Consider the following 7,147-nt stretch of genomic DNA (forward strand, 5'->3'; position numbering starts at 1 on the left):
CGGCAGCGCGCAAGCACTAAAAACCTATAGAGACACTCTACAACATTCGTCTAATCGGAGAAGGTGAGAGAGCGCATAAACTAACGGTTCTATACTCGCAAACATAACACGGCCGATGTGTTCCCCTCGCAAGGAAGTACTTACAAGGGCACTCACACGGTTGACAAGTTTTAACCATTTATTATTAGATTTGTGCTAACTTACTACGCAAGTTATTATGATTGAAACAGCAGGTGTAAGTTGTCTATGGTCGAGTCATACAGCTCCAAGTCGTCCATAACCGCGGACGCGGCTTATCGATAAGATTTAACCCTGCAGGGGTGCCCAAACGTACCCACACGCACCGCTCGATCCACTTACGACAGGTGGATATCACGGCTCGCACTCTCCTTCACGACAACAATGTCCAGAAAGCCACCTAACCAAGTTGAACCCGTATCGAAGTCCGGCCGAATCTCCGAAGCGGACCTAGCTATTGCGCCAGTGTACTAGGTGGTTTAAACACACACTGGGGCGATAAACCACTTCGCAGCGGCTCCGCATCCTATACGTGCATACCAGAAACAAGGGATACAAGGCACCCAGGGGCTTCCCAAAATAAAGAAGTAACGAGCTGGCATGCACGCAAACAACAAATGGTAAAACATTACAAACTAGTTGTGGCCACTGGACAAAGCCGTAGATTCCGAGCAGTGGTCAAGGGAGACCCATAAGCATACCCACGTGTGGTTAGAGCGCTCGGTCTCGGAATCGGATAACAAGAACTCGGGGTCCTAGATTTAAAGAAACACAAGTGAGCCAGTCATAAAACGAGCAACCGACCCACCGATGTCTCCGCTAACAACTATTAACAAGTAACCATGATACCCTCAACGGATATATCCATAAACCATATGTCATGTTCCCCAACGAGCTAACCCGATAAGATAGCAATGAACGATAACGAGATATAAACAGCACTAGCATGCACTACGACTCGCAAGACGGACTCGAAACCAAACAATAGTTGTAGGTGGTTGGTGGAGGCAATATAGGCTGCTTGAGGTAACAAGTGGAAGGGACACGTGACAGGAACGCAACTTAAGTCTAGCATGAGGGAGAAGGCAAAATAAAATAGGTGAGCGACTTCTGCAGGGGCAGGAGTATAGGGGAAATGCTTGCCTGTTAAAGCTGCCGAGGAACATACGGAGAACTTGTCGTATCTCACCGCACCACTTCGTGATCCTATCCGCGAAGAAGCAAATGCTGGAACACACAACGTATGCAAGTCTTACAACTACGGATAAAGAAGATCCAAGCATGATCAAATGCGAGCATGCATGACATGGCGATTATGATGCGATGCAACTTATCCAATTTAAACTGAGTCGAACCCGGACAAACAATTAGGGTTGAAGTTGCATTTCTACCGTCAAAGTTAAAGGTTGATTAGCATGGCAAGACAAAGCAAGGGTGAGCTACTTCAATATTAAACGGAGCGGGAAAACCTTAGTCGGTGTCCAAATTACTCCGCATATATGTTAGGTGAACATGCACAACTATCACGTCATGACATGATGCAATATGCAAACAGGCATATGGATGGCATATTCATGTTCCTTGCATTTTTCTGAGCAACTTTCATATAAAATACTTTGCATTCCGATAAACGGTTTAAAAGATATGATTTTCGCAAGATTTGCAAAAAGAATAGAAAACGAGACAGAGAGATAGGCTCGCTACGGGCCGGGTCCGTACCGGAGGGCGTCGGGAAGCTATCTTCCGCTCGGCGGCGATGGGCTGCGCTAAAGGTCCCGGGCCAAGGCCCGCCCGCAACGCCTGGATCCGAGGAAAACAAAAAAAGGTGAGGCACATGCCTCGGACAAGATTCGAACCGGCGATCTCTCGGGTGAGGAGCAAGCCGTTTACCACTGGGCTGCTGGTTTTGATGTTGAAGAACATGGGCCGCGCACTACTTGAAGCGGATAGGAGCGGAGCTTGGGGCCATGGCGGGACTTGCGGGTGAGCCCGGATCCGAAGTTCGAGGATGAACCGAGGCGAGATGGATGGTGTCGGAGATGCGCCTTGGAGCAGCGGACCAACGACGGGTGGTGCGACGGCCGGGGAAGGTTCGAGGTGGCCGGAATTTGAAGAATTTTGTCACCGGAGTAGAAGAAGAAACAGCCGATTTTGGAGACGATTAAGAGCACCCCGGCTCGATTCCTTTGGGGAGGATATAGAGGACGCCGAGGCGGTTCGTAGGTGGTCTCGGAGTGACGAGGGAGCCTCGGAGCGGCGGCGCCATGGAGAGGAGGTGGCGGTGGTGCTTCTTCATTTGCTTACGGAGAAACGAAAAGAAAGGTGGGGTGAAAGGAGAGAGTGGTGGCGGCGCGAGAGGGATGAAAAAGGAGGCGCTAGGGTTTGTCTGCGGTTCTTGGATGGGGATTAAAAGGGGAAGGGAGCATGTGGTGGTGCGGTGCCGTGGTGGAGGACAACGACAGGAGGAGAGCACGCCACTCTCGTGCTCGTACGAAGGAAAGGAGAAGAGAAGACTTTGTCTTCGGTCGAAGAGGTATGGGCCGATGAAAGGAAAAAGAAATGGGCTAGAGTGAGAGGAGGAGATGGGCCGCCGGTGGAAGAAGGGAGAGAGAGAAATCTGGGCCAAGGAGAGAGGAGGGTCCAGGTTAGAAGGAGAGGGTTTTCCTTTTTCTGTTTTATTTTAAAACTGTTTTGAAAACTATTGTAAAAACAAAATAGAACAAAACCAATTTTATTTGAAGTAGGAAAATATCTCGAAGGTATTTTATTTTGGTTCTTAGAATTGGTTTTAGGTTTTGGTTAAATGAAAAGAGATAGAGGAGGTTTATTTTATAAAGCATATGAGAGGGGAAAACGGAATAGTTTTTATTTAAAATAATTTTATTTTGTTAAAATCATGTGGATGATATGATGCATGATGCATGATGATACACAAAAGAAAAACAACAAACAATTCTAATAGGGGTATTTTTCCTGGACCGCTACAATCGACACCACTAACAAGGGATCGCGCCCCGAGATCCCACGTCCGAGTACGGGGGGAAGAGAGGTGAACTATCGGATCTTCAGGCGACGTGTCGATCTCCTCGACACCACTAACAAGAGTTATTGCTCCATATAGAACGGTCGACACCACCAACAAAAAGTCGTTATTCCACGGTTGATGATGCGCTTCCGTCGAGATCCTCCGAAGATCGGACCTATTAGGATAAGGCAAAGATCGTCCAACCCGCGTAGAGACCTAAGACTCAGAGAAGCAGATAAGAGAAGATTCAAAACTCGCAAAGGTAAGATGAGAAAGAATATAGATAAGGAGAAAAATCAGAGCTAATCAGAACTATCCAACGAGTTTTAGAAAATAGTTTGGACTCTCTAAACTCAACGACCGTTGGCAAGGTTATCCTACGAGTCTGGACTAGTGGGGTATCGTCAACTCCGATGCTCTGATACCAACTTGTGACGCCCCAAAACCGGTACCATGAGGATCCCAGCGAATCCACCGAAATCCGCACGATATCGATTTTAGAAGACGCACCACCAAGCGCCTCGTACACGCCGAAGCATGCACGCGATGCGGGTGGAATCAATCACGAGCGGTAACATTACAACGGGATTACAATAGAGCCCACAAGATACGGATATATTACAACAACGACTCGAACGAGTCAAGATACAAATATACAATACAAAGATCCGAATCATATCAAAAGATCAAATGCGTCCGAGTACGGACAAGATACAAATTTGGACTAAGAGTCCTGAAGATAACCAGTGGCGTCCATAACCCTGCCCAGGCCAAGCCGGAAGGGTAACCTTGCTATCGTCGTCTTCATCGAACATATCTTCATACCTGCCCGGTTATGTCCCGTAGAAGCAGCAATAAGTACGGGTTCGTACTTAACAAGACTTCAAGACGTATAAGCATTCGTCAACCAGTCGTCCTTTGTACTTGAGGCACGCAGGAGACTTAGAGGACGCAAGAGGAACGTCATAGGCAATATGGTGGGGTTAAGCGGCAGCGCGCAAGCACTAAAAACCTATAGAGACACTCTACAACATTCGTCTAATCAGAGAAGGTGAGAGAGCGCATAAACTAACAGTTCTATACTCTGCAAACATAACACAGCCGATGTGTTCCCCCCTCGCAAGGAAGTACTTACAAGGGCACTCACACGGTTGACAAGTTTTAACCATTTATTATTAGATTTGTGCTAACTTACTACGCAAGTTATTATGATTGAAACAGCAGGTGTAAGTTGTCTATGGTCGAGTCATACAGCTCCAAGTCGTCCATAACCGCGGACGCGGCTTATCGATAAGATTTAAACCTGCAGGGGTGCTCAAACGTACCCACACGCACCGCTCGATCCACTTACGACAGGTGGATATCACGGCTCGCACTCTCCTTCACGACAACAATGTCCAGAAAGCCACCTAACCAAGTTGAACCCGTATCGAAGTCCGTCGAATCTCCGAAGCGGACCTAGCTATTGCGCCGGTGTACTAGGTGGTTTAAACACACATCGGGGCGATAAACCACTTCGCAGCGGCTCCGCATCCTATACGTGCATACCGGAAACAAGGGATACAAGGCACCCGGGGGCTTCCCAAAATAAAGAAGTAACAGTCGGCATGCACGCAAACAACAAATGGTAAAACATTACAAACTAGTTGTGGCCACTTGGACAAAGTCGTAGATTCCAGCGAGTGGTCAAGGGAGACCCATAAGCATACCCACGTGTGGTTAGAGCGCTCGGTCTCGGAACGTGATAACAAGAACTCGGGGTCCTAGATTTAAAGAAACACAAGTGAGCCAGTCATAAAACGAGCAACCGACCCACCGATGTCTCCGCTAACAACTATTAACAAGTAACCATGATACCCTCAACGGATATATCCATAAACCATATGTCATGTTCCCCAACAGACTAACCCGATAAGATAGCGATAACGATAACGAGATATAAACAAGCACTAGCATGCACTACGACTCGCAAGACGGACTCGAAACCAAACAATAGTTGTAGGTGGTTGGTGGAGGCAATATAGGCCGCTTGAGGTAACAAGTGGAAGGGACACGTGACGAGAACGCAACTTAAGTCTAGCATGAGGGAGAAGGCAAAATAAAATAGGTGAGCGACTTCGCGAGGGCGGGAGTATAGGGGAAATGCTTGCCTGTTAAAGCTGCCGAGGAACATACGGAGAACTTGTCGTATCTCACCGCACCACTTCGTGATCCTATCCGCGAAGAAGCAAATGCTGGAACACACAACGTATGCAAGTCTTACAACTACGGATAAAGAAGATCCAGCATGATCAAATGCAGGCATGCATGACATGGCAGTTATGATGCGATGCAACTTATCCAATTTAAACGGAGTCAGAACCCCGGACAAACAATTAGGGTTGAAGTTGCATTTCTACCGTCAAAGTTAAAGGTTGATTAGCATGGCAAGACAAAGCAAGGGTGAGCTACTTCAATATTAAACGGAGCGGGAAAACCTTAGTCGGTGTCCAAATTACTCCGCATATATGTTAGGTGAACATGCACAACTATCACGTCATGACATGATGCAATATGCAAACAGGCATATGGATGGCATATTCATGTTCCTTGCATTTTTCTGAGCAACTTTCATATAAAATACTTTGCATTCCGATAAACGGTTTAAAAGATATGATTTTCGCAAGATTTGCAAAAAGAATAGAAAACAGACAGAGAGATAGGCTGCTACGGGCCGGGTCTGTACCGGAGGGCGTCGGGAAGCTATCTTCTGCTCAGCGGCGATGGGCTGCGCTAAAGGTCCTGGGCCAAGGCCCGCCTGCAACGCTGGATCTGAGGAAAACAAAAAAAAGGTGAGGCACATGCCTCAGACAAGATTCGAACCAGCGATCTCTCAGGTGAGGAGCAAGCTGTTTACCACTGGGCTGCTGGTTTTGATGTTGAAGAACATGGGCCGCGCACTACTTGAAGCAGATAGGAGCGGAGCTTGGGGCCATGGCGGGACTTGCAGGTGAGCCCGGATCTGAAGTTCGAGGATGAACTGAGGCGAGATGGATGGTGTCGGAGATGCGCCTTGGAGCAGCGGACCAACGACGGGTGGTGCGACGGCCGGGGAAGGTTCGAGGTGGCCGGAATTTGAAGAATTTTGTCACCGGAGTAGAAGAAGAAACAGCGATTTTGGAGACGATTAAGAGCACCCCGGCTCGATTCCTTTGGGGAGGATATAGAGGACGCCGAGGCGGTTCTGTGGGTGGTCTCGGAGTGACGAGGGGAGCCCTGGAGCAGCGGCGCCATGGAGAGGAGGTGGCGGTGGTGCTTCTTCATTTGCTTACAGAGAAACAGAAAAGAAAGGTGGGGTGAAAGGAGAGAGTGGTGGCGGCGCGAGAGGGATGAAAAAGGAGGCGCTAGGGTTTGCTGCGGTTCTTGGATGGGGATTAAAAAGGGGAAGGGAGCATGTGGTGGTGCGGTGCCGTGGTGGAGGACAACGACAGGAGGAGAGCACGCCACTCTCGTGCTCGTACGAAGGAAAGGAGAAGAGAAGACTTTGTCTTCGGTCGAAGAGGTATGGGCCGATGAAAGGAAAAAGAAATGGGCTAGAGTGAGAGGAGGAGATGGGCCGCCGGTGGAAGAAGGGAGAGAGAGAAATCTGGGCCAAGGAGAGAGGGAGGGTCCAGGTTAGAAGGAGAGGGTTTTCCTTTTTCTGTTTTATTTTAAAACTGTTTTGAAAACTATTGTAAAAACAAAATAGAACAAAACCAATTTTATTTGAAGTAGGAAAATATCTGAAGGTATTTTATTTTGGTTCTTAGAATTGGTTTTAGGTTTTGGTTAAATGAAAAGAGATAGAGGAGGTTTATTTTATAAAGCATATGAGAGGGGAAAACGGAATAGTTTTTATTTAAAATAATTTTATTTTGTTAAAATCATGTGGATGATATGATGCATGATGCATGATGATACACAAAAGAAAAACAACAAACAATTCTAATAGGGGTATTTTTCCTGGACCGCTACAAATATGAACATTGAATTGTGGAGCTTGTTAACTCCGGCATTGAGGGTTCGTGTAATCCTACGCAATGTGTTCATCATCCAACAAAAGAGTGTAGAGTATGCATTTATCTA

At 47.3% G+C, this 7,147-nt stretch overlaps 1 long non-coding RNA gene across 1 annotated transcript; it reads right to left on the reverse strand.

Annotated features, from left to right (window-relative positions):
- Nucleotides 1-5,238: 5,238 nt before the first annotated feature.
- On the reverse strand, nucleotides 5,239-6,386 carry LOC124659153. The gene is made up of 3 exons (XR_006989461.1): nucleotides 5,940-6,386; nucleotides 5,769-5,854; nucleotides 5,239-5,277 (listed from the first exon to the last, which is right to left on the reverse strand). It is a non-coding gene; the product is annotated as an uncharacterized LOC124659153 (long non-coding RNA).
- Between the last annotated feature and the right edge of the window lie 761 nt (nucleotides 6,387-7,147).

Source organism: Lolium rigidum, chromosome 6 (genome assembly GCF_022539505.1).
Source record: "Lolium rigidum isolate FL_2022 chromosome 6, APGP_CSIRO_Lrig_0.1, whole genome shotgun sequence".
In the NCBI taxonomy this organism is placed as follows: Eukaryota; Viridiplantae; Streptophyta; class Magnoliopsida; order Poales; family Poaceae; genus Lolium; species Lolium rigidum.